Source organism: Hemitrygon akajei, unplaced genomic scaffold (genome assembly GCF_048418815.1).
Source record: "Hemitrygon akajei unplaced genomic scaffold, sHemAka1.3 Scf000053, whole genome shotgun sequence".
Classification (NCBI taxonomy): Eukaryota; Metazoa; Chordata; class Chondrichthyes; order Myliobatiformes; family Dasyatidae; genus Hemitrygon; species Hemitrygon akajei.
This window is the reverse complement of record NW_027331939.1, coordinates 5,098,383-5,112,073: the sequence shown is the minus strand read 5'-3', so window position 1 is coordinate 5,112,073 and position 13,691 is coordinate 5,098,383. Positions and strand designations below refer to the sequence as shown.

At 44.9% G+C, this 13,691-nt stretch overlaps 1 non-coding gene across 1 annotated transcript; it reads left to right on the top strand.

Moving 5' to 3' along the window:
• The first annotated feature begins 319 nt into the window (after positions 1 to 319).
• Positions 320 to 392, top strand: trnav-uac (transfer RNA valine (anticodon UAC)). Its single transcript has one exon. It is a non-coding gene; the product is annotated as a tRNA-Val (tRNA).
• The last annotated feature ends 13,299 nt before the right edge of the window (positions 393 to 13,691 follow it).

Genomic DNA, 13,691 nt, shown 5'->3' with positions numbered 1-13,691 from the left:
TTGTGTGAAGACCCCCCCCCCCAATGTTCCCTTTAAACTGCCGCCCTTCACCCTTAACCGATGTCCTCTGATTTTTTTCTCCCCTTGCCTCAGTGTAAAAAGCCTGCTTGTATTCACTCTATCTATACCCAGCATAATTTTATATACCTCTATCAAGTCTCCCTTCATTCTTCTACACTCAATAAAATAAAGTCCTAACTGAAAACAGGAAGGAAGGATGGGCAATGTTGTGTACTTATTGCTGTACTTCAGAGCAGGGCGGGGGGGGGGGCGCCACGGGTCATTGCTCAAGAGCCCAAAGCATTGAGCGCTTTGCACGGTTTCTGTGGTGTAGTGGTTATCACATTCGCTTTACATGCGAAAGGTCCCCAGTTCAATCCCGGGCAGAAACATTGTTTGGGCTTCAGTGCTTCAAATGAACTTGAGACTCAACTTTTCAGTTTGCGTTCAAGTGTATTGTCATGGCATCCAGGTGTAAATATAATGAACATTCGCTTTTCTAGCAAAGGTCATTGTATTTCAAACCCGGCAAAGGTAAATTAAAGAAAGAAGAAATAATAGAAATTACATATAATTTACAGGAGAACCTAAACGGATTTAAACCTAAGGAGGTTCGTGGATAACGTACACTGCGTAACGGGAGAACCAGCCTTCAAACCTATTGTCATGTATTGTCCCATGAGGATGCATTGTGGTTTCAACGGAGCTCACATCTGAAATGTTCCCTCCAGACAAACATCGGGAAGAATAACCGTGTGCTGCAAAATTTGAAACCTACTTTAAAATGTGAAATCGCTTTATTTTCCTCCCCCCTGTATTCCACTCCTGCCTATTCCCACCATACAGACTCTCTGTTCAAATTCTCCACCACAGTATTCTAGGTTCCACCTTTTCAGTCTGCCTTTCCTCTCTCTCTCTCTATCTCTCCCTCTCTCTCTCTCTCTCACACACACACACACACACACACACACACACACACACACACACACACACACACACACACACACACACACACACACATTCAATCTCTCTGCTTCTCTTTGTTTTCTCTGTCGCGAGCAGCACCACAGCCACCCCACGTCAACCGCTCAAATATTTCTGCTTCGTACAGTTTAAGCCGCGATGGAAACAGTCGGTAACATCAGCATCTAAAATGGTCAGGTCTCGAATCTGCGATCTTCTGGTGATATTGCAGCGCAGACAGAAGTCAAACATCTTACCACTGGTATCGCACAGTGCATTCCAGTTAAAGGACCAGGGAGGAAGGACTGATCACAACGCTGACATCGTGATTCAGCAGGAATGTGGAAAAGTATGGTTAAAACCGTCCTGTGTAATGACGGTAATGTAGAACAGGAAAACTGGATACTGTTTAGTTTTGAGACGAGGTGGCGGTGGGTGATCGCATATTGCTGCAGAGTTGGGATCACGGTCCTTTTCAATATATCGAATTTGTTGTAACTCCATGTAAAATTAAAGCATGGGCGAAATATCCCGCGCACTGCATAAGGGTCAGTAACTGGCCGTGGAGCTTCTTCCGCAATGTGAACATCAGGAATAAATACTTATCTCGGAATACGTTCCGCCCCTGACTCAACGTTTAGAATTACACCGAAATAACTCCCGATCTTTCCCCGGTTACACTCTTATCTCTATCACCTTATTAAAACCTTACGGCCGGGCATTCTGATCAAACCGGCCACAATTATATTGTTTAACATTTCGGCAACGTAATGACCAGTGATGCTTTACTCCAGGATCCCACAGTGATGTGAAATGTTTGAAATGTATGCCACTGAAAAGTGATCAGTGAAAATGTATCCAGGGATATCAGTGGAGTCCAGTTGAAAAATAACACCTCGCCATTGGACGTTAATGAACAGATGGATGGTGTATTGACAGTGGTAATTTGTCCCGCTCAGCAGTCACGAGTTTGCATGTAAAATTCCGTGGCAACATTTGAGGTTTTGTGCTTCTTCGGCCCGGATCTTGTGCCGCTTTTCCACCGCCTCATGTACAGTGGCACGCAAATGTTCGGGCAGACCTGGACAAAGATTCTGTTACTGTGAATAGTTCAGTGAGTAGAAGATGAACTGATCTCCAAAAGTCATGAAGTTAAAGATGAAACATTCTTTTTCAGCATTTTAAACAAGATTAGTGTATTATTTTTGTTTTGAACAATTTTAGAGTGAAAGAGAATAAAAGGAGCACCAATCAAAAGCTTGGGCACCCCAAGAGATTTGAGATCTCAGATAACCTTTACCAGTGTCTCAGACCTTTATGAGCTTGTGAGGGCTCTGGCGTGTTTACTGTCGTCGTTAGGAAAGGCCAGGGGATGGAAATTTCAAAGCTTCATAAATACCCTGACTCCTCAAACCTTGACCCTAAAATCAGCAACCATGGGCTCCTCCTGGCAGCTGCTTAGAAAATAAATAAATGATGCCCCAAAACAAGAGAAGGCTATAAGAAGATAGCAAGGAGTTTTCAGGTAGCCGTTTCCTCAGTACGTAATGTAATTAAGAAATGGCTGTTAACAGGAAAGGTGGAGTCAAGTTGAGGTCTGGAAGACCAAGAAAACTTTCGGAGAGAACCGCTGGTAGGATTGCTAGAAAGGCAAAACAAAACCCCCGTTTGACTACAAGAGACCTTCAGGAAGATGTAGCAGCCTCTGGAGTGGTGGCGCACTGTTCTACTCTGCAGCGACACCTGCACAAATATGACCGTCATGGAAGAGTCATCAGAAGAAAACCTTTCCTGCGTCCTCACCACAAAATTCAGCGTCAGACGTTTCAAAAGGAACATCTAAACAAGCCTGATGCATTTTGGAAACAAGTCCTACGGACTGATGAATTTAAAATAGAACATTTCTTAAGTGTTCTATATGCATAGAAAGGTAAAATATGTATTATATACTAAAACGTTTGACTAACTGACGCTAAATAAACCGATATGCCTGTTCCGACTTCAAATCCGTTTTAAAAACGGACTCAAGAACGGAACTCCCTCATAACCCAGGAACTGCCTGTACTTTTAAATCATCTCTAGATTACTTTTCATACCTAATACAATGTAAATAGTTGGTATACTACATTGCTTAGGGAATAATGACAAGAAAAAATAGTCTGTACATGCTCAAACAACGAGTGCTGGAGAGAGAACTTCTGGGTTTTCTCGATCCACGGTTGGTTGAATCCGCGCATGCGGAATCCGCGGATAAGGAGGTCCGACTGTACACTTTGTTGAAGGCGTAGACAAGATTCTAAATGGGAAATAAATTCAAATATCGAAGGTGCAAAGACAATTGGGAGACCCTGTGCAGGATTGCCGAAAGGGTAAACACAGGCTGAGTTGGTAGTAAGGACGACAAATGCAATGCCAACATTCATTTGGAGAGAACCAGAGTACAAGAGTGAGGCTGTAATGTTGAGTCTTTATTATGCATTGGTCAGACCGCGCCTGGAACAAGATGAACAGTCTGTGTCCCTTATCTAAGAACTGATGCCCTGGCATTGGAAAGAATCCAGAGGACGGTGACGAGAATGATCCCGGAAAGAAAGCTTTAATGTATGAGGATCGTTTTATGACTCTGTCCCTGTACTCGTTGGAGATTAGAAGAAGGAGTTAGGGTTTTCTTTGAAAACTATCAAATACTGAAAGGCCCAGGTAGACTGGACATGGAAAGGATGATTCCAATTGTGGGTGAGTTCAGAGTCAACAGAGCACAACCTCAGAATATTAGGACGCCCTTTAGGACAGGGATAAGGAGGATGTTTTGTCACCAGAAGGCTATCAATATGTGGAGTTCATTGCGGGGATATCTGTGGAGTCAACTCAGTTGGTAATATTTTAGAAACTTAGAAATCCTACAGCATAATACAGGCCTATCACCCCACACACCTGAGCCGAACATGTGTATAATTTAGAAATTACCTGTGGCTATATATAGCCCTCTATTTTTCTAAGCTTCATGTACCTGTCCAGGAGGCTGTTAAAATACCCTTTTATATCCACCTCCACCATCGTCGCCGGCAACCCATTCCACGTACTCACCACTCTCTGCGAAAAAAAAAACCCTAAACCTGACATCTCCTCTGTACCTACTCCCAAGTACCTGAAAACTGTGCCCTCTCGTGCTAGCCATTTCAGCCCTGGAAAAGAGCCTTTGACTATCCACATGATCAATTCCTCTCATCATCTTAGACACCTCTATCAGGTCACCTGTCATGCTCCATCGCTCCAAGGAGAAAATGCCGAGTTTACTCAACCTATTCTCATACGGCATACACTCCCATTCAGGCAATATCCTTGTAAATCTCCTCTGCACCCTTTCAATAGTTTCAGCATCCTTCGTGTAGTGAGGTGACCAGAACTGTGTACAGTACTCCAAGTGGGATCAGACCAGGGTCTTATAAAGCTGTAACATTACCTCTCGAATCCTATTCTTAAGCGGAGATAGACAAGTATTTGATTATGAGGCGTGTCAGAGGTGACGGCGAGAAGGCAGGAGAATGGCATTGAGAGAAAATATATCAGCCATGATGGAACGGACGGAATGGCTGAATTCTGCATCTATATCGTCTGGTATTATGGCCGAATTATTAACAAACGTTAATAGAAAAACGTTGATTTTCATGATTCCCAGCCAAGCGCTCTATGTGACAAAAGGTGGAGGCTCGGAATTCTAATAAGTGATAACTTCAATATTTCATACCCCAGATAAACCTGCCTCGACTAGGATTGGATTCGAATCCACGCGTGCAAAACACAACGGATTAGCAGTTCATCGCCTTAACTTTGCGGCCACCTCGTCAGCTCTTCAGCCATTTGTGTTTTAATGCTGAGTTTCTTTCCGATCACTTGCAACCCCTGCTTATGATTCACACGTTTGTTTTCATATTCCAGCTGTATTTTCCTTGGCTGCCATGGTTACCAGAATTCCTGGGCATGGGTAAGGAAGGCCTCGAGCGATATGCCCCAATCACAGCAGAATCTAACTATCTTTTATAGGACCTCAGACGCTCTGATCGTGCTGAGTTAAAAGTATCGATTCCGCGCAGTTTAAACCCGAGAACTTGTAACTGTTTTCAGTTGTGCAATGAGCCGTGGGCAGGTGTGCAAATCTCCTGGTCCAGTTTTAACTACTTTATATCCAAACACAACTACATTGTAAAATATGACAAATTTCCCATGAATCAAGCATTTTCAAACGGAGGTATAAAAAAGGATATTTAAATATTCTTTATTAGACTGACTTAACTTTATTACACTCTTCACATACACAAGGAGCAAAAATCCTGACGTTATATCTCAGTCTAAATGTACAATGCGCAACTTTATAGTAAGTTATAATAAATATATGTACAACGCTATAGTTAATATAAAGTAGATATACTGTTGTGTTAGCGTAAATTAACAGTCAAATGTCCTGGTGGAAGAAGCTGTCCTGGAGCCCGTTGGTCCTGGCTTTAATGCTGCGGTACCGTTTCCCGGATGGTAGAAGCTGGATCAGTTTGTGATTGGGTTGACTCGGGTCTGGAATGGTCTTTCGGACGCTTTATACACAGTTGTCTCTGTAAGTGTCCTAAATAGTGAGAAGTACACATCTACAGATGTGCTGGACTGTCCGCAGCGCTCTCTGCAGGGTCCTGCGATTGAGAGAAGTACAATTCCCAAAAGTGTCAGTGATGCAGCCAGTCAGGATGCTCTCAAATGTGCCTCTAATGAAAGTTCTGAGGATCTGGGGCCCACGCCAAATTTCTTCAACCGTCTGAGGTGAAAGAGGCGCACAGCCGGTATGTACAGACCACGTGAGTTCCCCGGTGATGTTCATGCCGAGCAACTTAAAGCCGTTAAACCCCTCAACCCAGGTACATTGATGTCAATAGGGAAGATCCTGTCATTTGCTTAGTACAGCTGAAAATACATTTATTGACATGTTTCGTTTTAATTCAGTTGTGGCATGTTAGTAAATTAGTTCAACCGAAACATTTAAAATTCGCCTGATTGCAAAAACGTGTCTTCGCACTTAATACAGCGTAATTGCAGCTAGTAATAATAATAATAATAATAATAATAATAATAATAATAATAATAATAATAATAATAATAATAATAATAATAATAATAATAATAATAATAATAATAATACTTTAGTGATCCCGCGTAGCCTAGTGGATAATGCATCGGACTAGCAACCTGAAGGTCACTGGTTCGAGCCTCAGCTGAGGCAGCATGTTTGTGTCCTTGAGCAACGCACTTAACAACACATTGCTCTCTGACGACACCGGTGCCAAGCTGCTTGGGTCCTCGTGCCCTTCGTTTGGACAACATCGGTGGCCTGGAGAGGGGAAGGCTTGCAGCCTGGGCAACTGTCGGTCTCTGATACAAACCTGCCCAGGCCTGCGCCCTGGAAAAATCTTCTAAGGCGCAAATCCATGGTCGTACGAGACTAACGGATCCCTATTATTAGTGATCCCGAATGGGAAATTCTTTCATTAGTGCCGTAACTTTTAAAAACACACTATCGAAGAATTTAAGACTCTTTGGATATATAGGGATTGTTAATGTTCCTGAGATTTAGCTAAAATCAGCAAGAAGGAGTTTGCAGCGCCGGGAGAAATTCAGCCAAAATATTCTGATCTAGGTCTAAGTTCAAAGTCAAGCAATGTTCTTGTTAAGTGTTTTTAGTTACATACTCTGTGTCTATATAATGAAGCGTATCTACAAGCTAAGCAGAGCCCTCACACACCGCTCTCATGTGCAGAGGCTCTCTGTGATATCATGTATAATAAAGTCCTTTAGTCTGAAACATTTCTCTGAGTCTGCCTGATTTGTTCTGTCTGCTGCTCCAGAGATTTATCTGCAACAGATTGGCGACGTGGATGGGATCCTCAATTTAGTCTCCTGGCTGAAAGGGGGAGGCTGGAAGAGCGGGATCCAGAAAAGGAACCCTAAGCGGAAAAGGAAAAGCAAGACTAAAAGGCGCCGACCAAGTTGGGAAGGGAAATCAGTCTCCTAGCTGAAAGGGGGAGACTGATGCCGTGAGTCCTAGCTGAAAGGGGGACGGCAAGGGGTGCTCGTATTGGTACCAAGGTAGCTACCGATCAATTCCGTAACTGAACTCAGAGACCTGTGGAAAGACAGAGGAAACATACCAGTGAGCGCTCTCGATATGATTCCGTGTGGCATAATACAAACGCTCGGTATAGTTGCTCTCTTTAGCATAAAATGGGAAGTGCCAGCAGTCGAGCGTCTTCGGCTGCTCCTGCGGCGAAACCTCGACGGCTGGGAACGCAAGGAAAGACCTTGAAAGCAAGAGAGAAGACCGAAAAACGAATGAAGACTGTGAAAAAGACCCGGCAGCAGGTAAGAAACACTCTGGTGCCCCCAGGGTCGCCAGCGGACACCGTGGTAAGAGGAACCGGGGATGCCCTGTAGGCTGTAAACTTTAGCAGTGATCTCTACGAGTGTTCTCAAGGAGGCTGGCCCTATGGGGCAGCTTTAAGATCCCCCTGATTCAGAGTTAGTGGGAAGTAATGGCTAATGGGAATGGGGACCCTAATTGGGATTTTGAGCATGATGGGACGTTTTGAAAAATGGATGGAGGTGGCCAAGAAGCACCAACTCACCCAAACCTGAAAGAGAAGTAGGAGCAGGGGCAGGAGCTGTAGGAGGACGGGACCTAGAGGTTGAGACAGGGGGTGGAAGGGCTGGGCGACTGGATCTAAAGTCAGCACGCGCTTGCAAACGCGCCGTGGCGGGGAATCTCAGCCTGTGCCGGACTCGCAGATACTGCAAGCGCCAAAAATCATGATTGGATACGTAACCATACTCAAACCCTGGACTCCCTCTGAGGCCCGGGATATTGTGGTTGAAGACCCAAACCCGTTAAAAAGGCCGGCTGCATTCCTCAGTCGGGGAGAACAAATGTGTGAGAATTACAAACCATAAAACATTACAGCACAGAAACAGGCCTTTTGGCCCTACTTGGCTGTGCCGAACCATTTTTCTGCCTAGTCCCACTGACCTGCACCTGGGCAATATTCCTCCAAGCCCCTCTCATCCACATACCTGTCCATGTTTTTCTTAAATGTTAAAAGTGAGCCCACATTCACCACTTCATCTGGCAGCTCATTCAACACTTCCACCACTCTCTGTGTGAAGAAGCCCCCACCCATGTTCCCTTTAAACTTTCCCCCTTCACCCTTAGCCCATGACCTTTGTATTTTTTTCTCCCCTGGCCTCAGTGGAAAAAGCCTGCTTTCATTCACTCTGTCTATACCCTGTCACCACCGAGAGACTGGCCCGGATCTGAAATGATGAACAGACCCCAGCGCATGCGCAAGCATTGTGCAAAACGGCAGCTGACCTGTATGAGAGAGCGCGACAGGCGCAGTGGGAAGCGAGATTTTGCATCCTTCCCAACCCGGTGATGGGGTATATGTAAAGGAGCTAAAAAAAAAGCTCTCTCTTTCTCCTAGGTGGACGGTCCCTTACACAGTGCTGATAATAACCCGAACCGCGGTGAAGGTTGAAGGAAACGGAGGATGGATTCACGCTACGAGGTGCAAACGGCACCAGGAGTTGGAAGACAAGAAAGCATGGAGCTGACAAGCTAAATGCATTTATGGGGACTAATACTGCGGGGAGTTAGTGTGGCTTTGTCCAGAAATACCTCTTTGTCTTTATGTCACACATATGCCAGTCATTAAGGTGAAGAGTTGGACTCTTGTTGGGTGTGTGTAAAGATACCTCAGCATGCCGCCCATCCCTGGAAGGGGTCCCCATGAACGGAAGCGAAAAGCTCTCTGTGCAACTTATGAAACTATTTGACACATCCTGTTCCAGCTTTAGAGAGAGATTGGCAGAAGGACTGTGATGTCAGCGAAGGGGATTGAGGATGGTACCTTCCTACCCCGACGGAGGGAAAAAGGATGTGCTCCTTCGAGTTAGTAAATACACAGAAAACTGTAAATGGAATTTGTTATTGCAATACGGCGGGGGGGGGGGGTGGGGGGTGGGAGGGGGAGCTGGGAGATTTTTGGGTCATAGTTCTTGTACTGAACGGAGAGTGGGTCCTCCTCCGCTTACTCCTAATGGGCCTTACTGGGTATGTGGGGAAAGACCTTGTCCTTGGCTTCCAAGGCCGCCAGGCGAAAGTGGGAATGTGTTCCCAGGAAACTGGACGAGCTGCTGTAATCTGGTCTATATATTGCCTTCCATGCATCCTATAAAAGATATATTGCAACATCCGTATTGAAGGCGAAGTAAGCGAGGGAGGACTGTAAGTGAAAGGTTTTGGATGATAGCATTTCCCTCATATGGTGTGGCCCGAAATTCGCGAGAAATGATTAATATGGCAACCGCTCCAGAGAAATTGGCCAATGGCACTGCTGATGCCCTACCTGACGTGCAAGTGACGCAAGTGAAAGACCTAACAGCAGAGGTAGTTGCCCTTGGAATAGTAGCCTTCCAAAATAAAATGACCCTGGACTTGCTCTGAGCTGAAAAAGGAGGGACAGGAGCCGCGGTAGGGCAGGAATGTTGTACTTTTATTCCCGATGCCTCAGAAAACATAACTGACTTTAGTCAACACATAGTGGGAAAGATTAAGGAGATTAGGAAGATAGGGAAGCAGCTTAAGAATTTTGGGACGACATGGTGGGAAATAGTAGAGGGATGGTGTTTTTCTGGCTGGGGAAGCTGGATTACCCATCGGATAATTATAGTGGCATATTATGTGTTTTAGGGTGCTGAGTATGTGGAGCATTACGATTATATTGTGACCATTTAATGAAAAGAGCCTTACTCGGGCCTGAAAATGACCCTATGATTCCCCAGATGGTGAGAGAATTGCGCAGTAAGCGAAACTGGTGGGCAGAGGAGGTACATCATGGCAAAAAAATACCCTTCCCGGAGGGATATGGACCTGCTATGAGGAAGAAGAGGAGTGCTGATCTGAAAGGATCAATAACGAGGGAATTGTGGAAGAATGTAAGACTCTTTGGATATGTAGGGGTTAACCTAATCGCTTGTGAATGCTCTTAAAATTTAGCTAACGTCTTTGCAGGTCTTGGAATTCAGCTAAAGGCCTTCCAAGGAAGATGCTGTGACCCCGCATTTACGTAAAGCTCTTGTTTGTTGCAATCTAGTTCTAAGATCAAAGTCACATTGTTCGTTGCAATTTAGTCCTAAGTTTGAAGTCAACCAATGCTCTTGTTAAGTGCTTTCAGTCACGTACTCTGTGTCTATATAATGAAGCGGGTCTGAAAGACAAACAGAACCCCCAAGCACCGCTCTTAGGTAAAGAGGCTCTCCGTGATATCACGTATAAATAAAGTCCTTTAGGCTAAAACGATTCTCTGAGTCGGCCTGATTTGTTCTGTCTGCTGGTCCTGAGATTTATCCGCAACAAAACTACCTGTCGTATATGAACTTTATGTCAACTTGTATATCTACAGCATATTCTACCTGTTAATATTATTGTATTGCTTTGATATTAATTTATATGCTGTATGTGATATATGTTCTGTGTTTTGCACCTTGGTCCCTGTTTCGTTTCGCTGCATACATGTGTAGAGATCAATAAAAATATATCTGAACTTCAGCTTTAAATTGGACTTGAGTGTTGGACAATTTCGATATTTCACTCTGACGCGATCTTTAGACCATAAGACCATCAGCATAATTAGGCCCTTCAGCCCATCGTGTCTGCTTCTCCATTTCATCATGGCTGAACCCGGATTCCACACCACTCTATAAATCTGCCTTCTCATCACATCCTTCGTCGCTCTGGGCTATCAGGAAGCGATCAACTTCTGTATAAAATATACCCACGGACTTGTCTTCCACCTCAGTCCGTGGCTGAGCTCTCCATAGAGGCACTATTCTCCAAATAAAGAAAATCCTCTTTGCCTCTGTTCCAAATGGTGGTCCATCAATTTTGGGGATGTCCCCTCGTCTGGGTGCCCCCACTATAGGAAACATCTCCTCCACATCCACCCTATCTAGTCAATTCAAAGTACGTTAGGTTTCAGTGTGATCCCAGTGTATGCTTCTAAATTCCAGTGAATACACACCCAAAGCTGCCGAACGCTCTCCATATGCCAGTCCAGTCCTTCCCGGAATCATTCTCGTGAATGAGGTCTCGACTCTCCAATAACAACAGATCCTTTCTGAGATCTCGGGCTCATAGCTGATGACGTCACTCCAAGTGCGACCTGACTACTGACTCATAAAGGCTCAGCATTATCTCCTTGCTTTTATATCCTGTTCCACCTGAAGTAAATGCTGGCATTGCATTTCCCTTCTTTACCACAAACTCAGCCCGTAGCTTCAACTTCTGCAAGTCTTGCCTAAGTTCGTCTGCATCCTGAAGTTTGAATTTTTCCCCATTTTGATAACAGTTCGCGCTATTGTTCCTTTTAATAAAATGATGACCATTCTTTTCTCCACACAGTATTCCATCAGCCCAATGTTTGCCCACTCTTGCAATTTGTCTAAGTTCTGCTGCAATCGCATTGCTTCCTGGGCACTACCTACCCCTCCTGCGATCTTTGTATCATCTGTAAACCTTACCTCAAAGCCATCAATTCCATTATCCAAATCATTGACAGAAGTTTGTAAAGTAGCGTTCCCAATATTGACCTCTGAGGAACACCACTAATCACTGGCAGCCAGCCACTGCTGCCTTCTGTCCGTCAGCCAGTTCACAATGCATGTTAGTATCTTCCCTGCATATTTCCTTAAAATTGAAGTCTTCGCAATTGTAACAGACTTTGAATCTATTGGAATGATGAAGGACATTGAGAGTGGCCGATGCTCAAATTGGCGAACGTGCTGATTTACAAAACTATCTGATATGTTTGTAGAAAATTGCTTAATTTAAATAACACTGGCACTGAGATGGACTTGACATTTGCTTTACCTCAGCCCCGAAGGCAGACAGAATATCATACATCATCGACCTAATTTCGATGTACTCCGGCATACGCATGTGTACATTGATGAACTGTGGACATTATCTCACGAGCAGTGGCCGATCTGCATGGTTGTTGGCGTACTCTCATTTCGTATCACATACCTGCCAGCGCACATACGCACTGTAGTTCATTACCACACTGCGCGAATTTATCTAATTTACAAAATGTACTTCTCAGGAGTGGGGATCACTGACAGTGTTCAGTGTGCATCACCACTCAAACTTGTAGTCTGACACCTTCTGAGGCGCCGACGTTGCTCCGCTCAAGCACATTAATCCCCGATCCCAGCACTGAGCCGGTAACTTTGTATATAACATTTTATGAGATCATAATAAAAAAAAACAACATTCAGTGTCTCCCTACCTCCAACAGTGCGTGATGTAGGAAGTTCCTTATCACCCATATACTTTGTAGCTGAAAGGTGTAAGACAATCTTCCACATGGCTCTTTAAACCCTGAATACCGTAGCGAATACTCGGGTCATACTAATCTCTGCTCACGGAAAGAAAGCCTCACTGACATCCTCTTCTATTTCATTGGTGATGTCGGTTGCTCAGTGAAGGGGCAACTTTGTAATCTCTCCGACGAAGTCTGAGAAGTTTCATCGGTACAAGCGGCTTCGGTCCCCACACCGAAGTAATGTGGAGGCACAGGCGGCTCTAAGCGCTTAAATATCAGCGTTTTCAGTGCTGATGGAGATGATTTATATCTGCTCATTTGGAGTAAACATAACATATATAACAGTGACTCTCCACCAGCTCTAACAGAATATATCATCAGTGACGTTAGAGTCGCGTCACTACCCCATTGCCGGATTGCTGCATCAATTGTTTGGTTTCAATGACGTCATATTCAGGAAGGAATCACAGCCTATCAGGTTAGACAAAGACTGACGGGTTGACATTAGTCTGGACCCATGATGGGAAATGTTATTGAAGGATTATTCTGTGAAAAGTAAAGGCAAGCGCAGCATCAGTAATGTTATAGTCAGCGGGAATCAGCAGAACGCTGTGTAACAAATGCAGTTACGGAACGGAGCGGGACCTCTTCACTGAGTTACTGTGGGACAACGAAAGGACCCTCCTGGAGCGATGCTCTCCGCGGGCGAGGGGAGCGCTGACGTCACTCCCTCGGGGGTGAGGGTGTTCTGTTGTGGAATGTGAATGAAGGAGCTTCATGATCCAGCTGCTCAGTCCATCAGCTGGGGAACAGGTGGCACTGGAGCGGAACATCAACCCTTGTTTGTTCATTGGCTGTACGTAACGTCATTCATTGTACAACCCGCCTACCCGTGACGGAGAATTCGTGTTCCCTATAAATTAGCAGAGTATCGTGGTCCGAGTCACACGCTGATGTGAACTGCACAACGGGAGATAATTCAAGCAATCGAACATGAGTCGACCAGCGATCCTACAGGTGAAAGACGTTTGTTACCCTGTTCTAGCGGTGTTTGGTTTACCCGGTAAGTCGTATTAATACATTGTCTAACAGCTATTGGCCTTCGGCAGGACATTGTTACTTTTTATGAAGTATGATCCGAAGATGCGCCGCAATGTATCCATTATACAAGCTGCTCAATAGGCGCTGTATCGTTCCCTGTCCACACGGCCGGTGAGGAGACTTTCCTCTGGACACAGGAGGGCGTCTCCTCATGACCGGTGCAAAGGGAACCGAGGGATGCCATCGCTGAAATAGCAGCAGTGTTTCGTT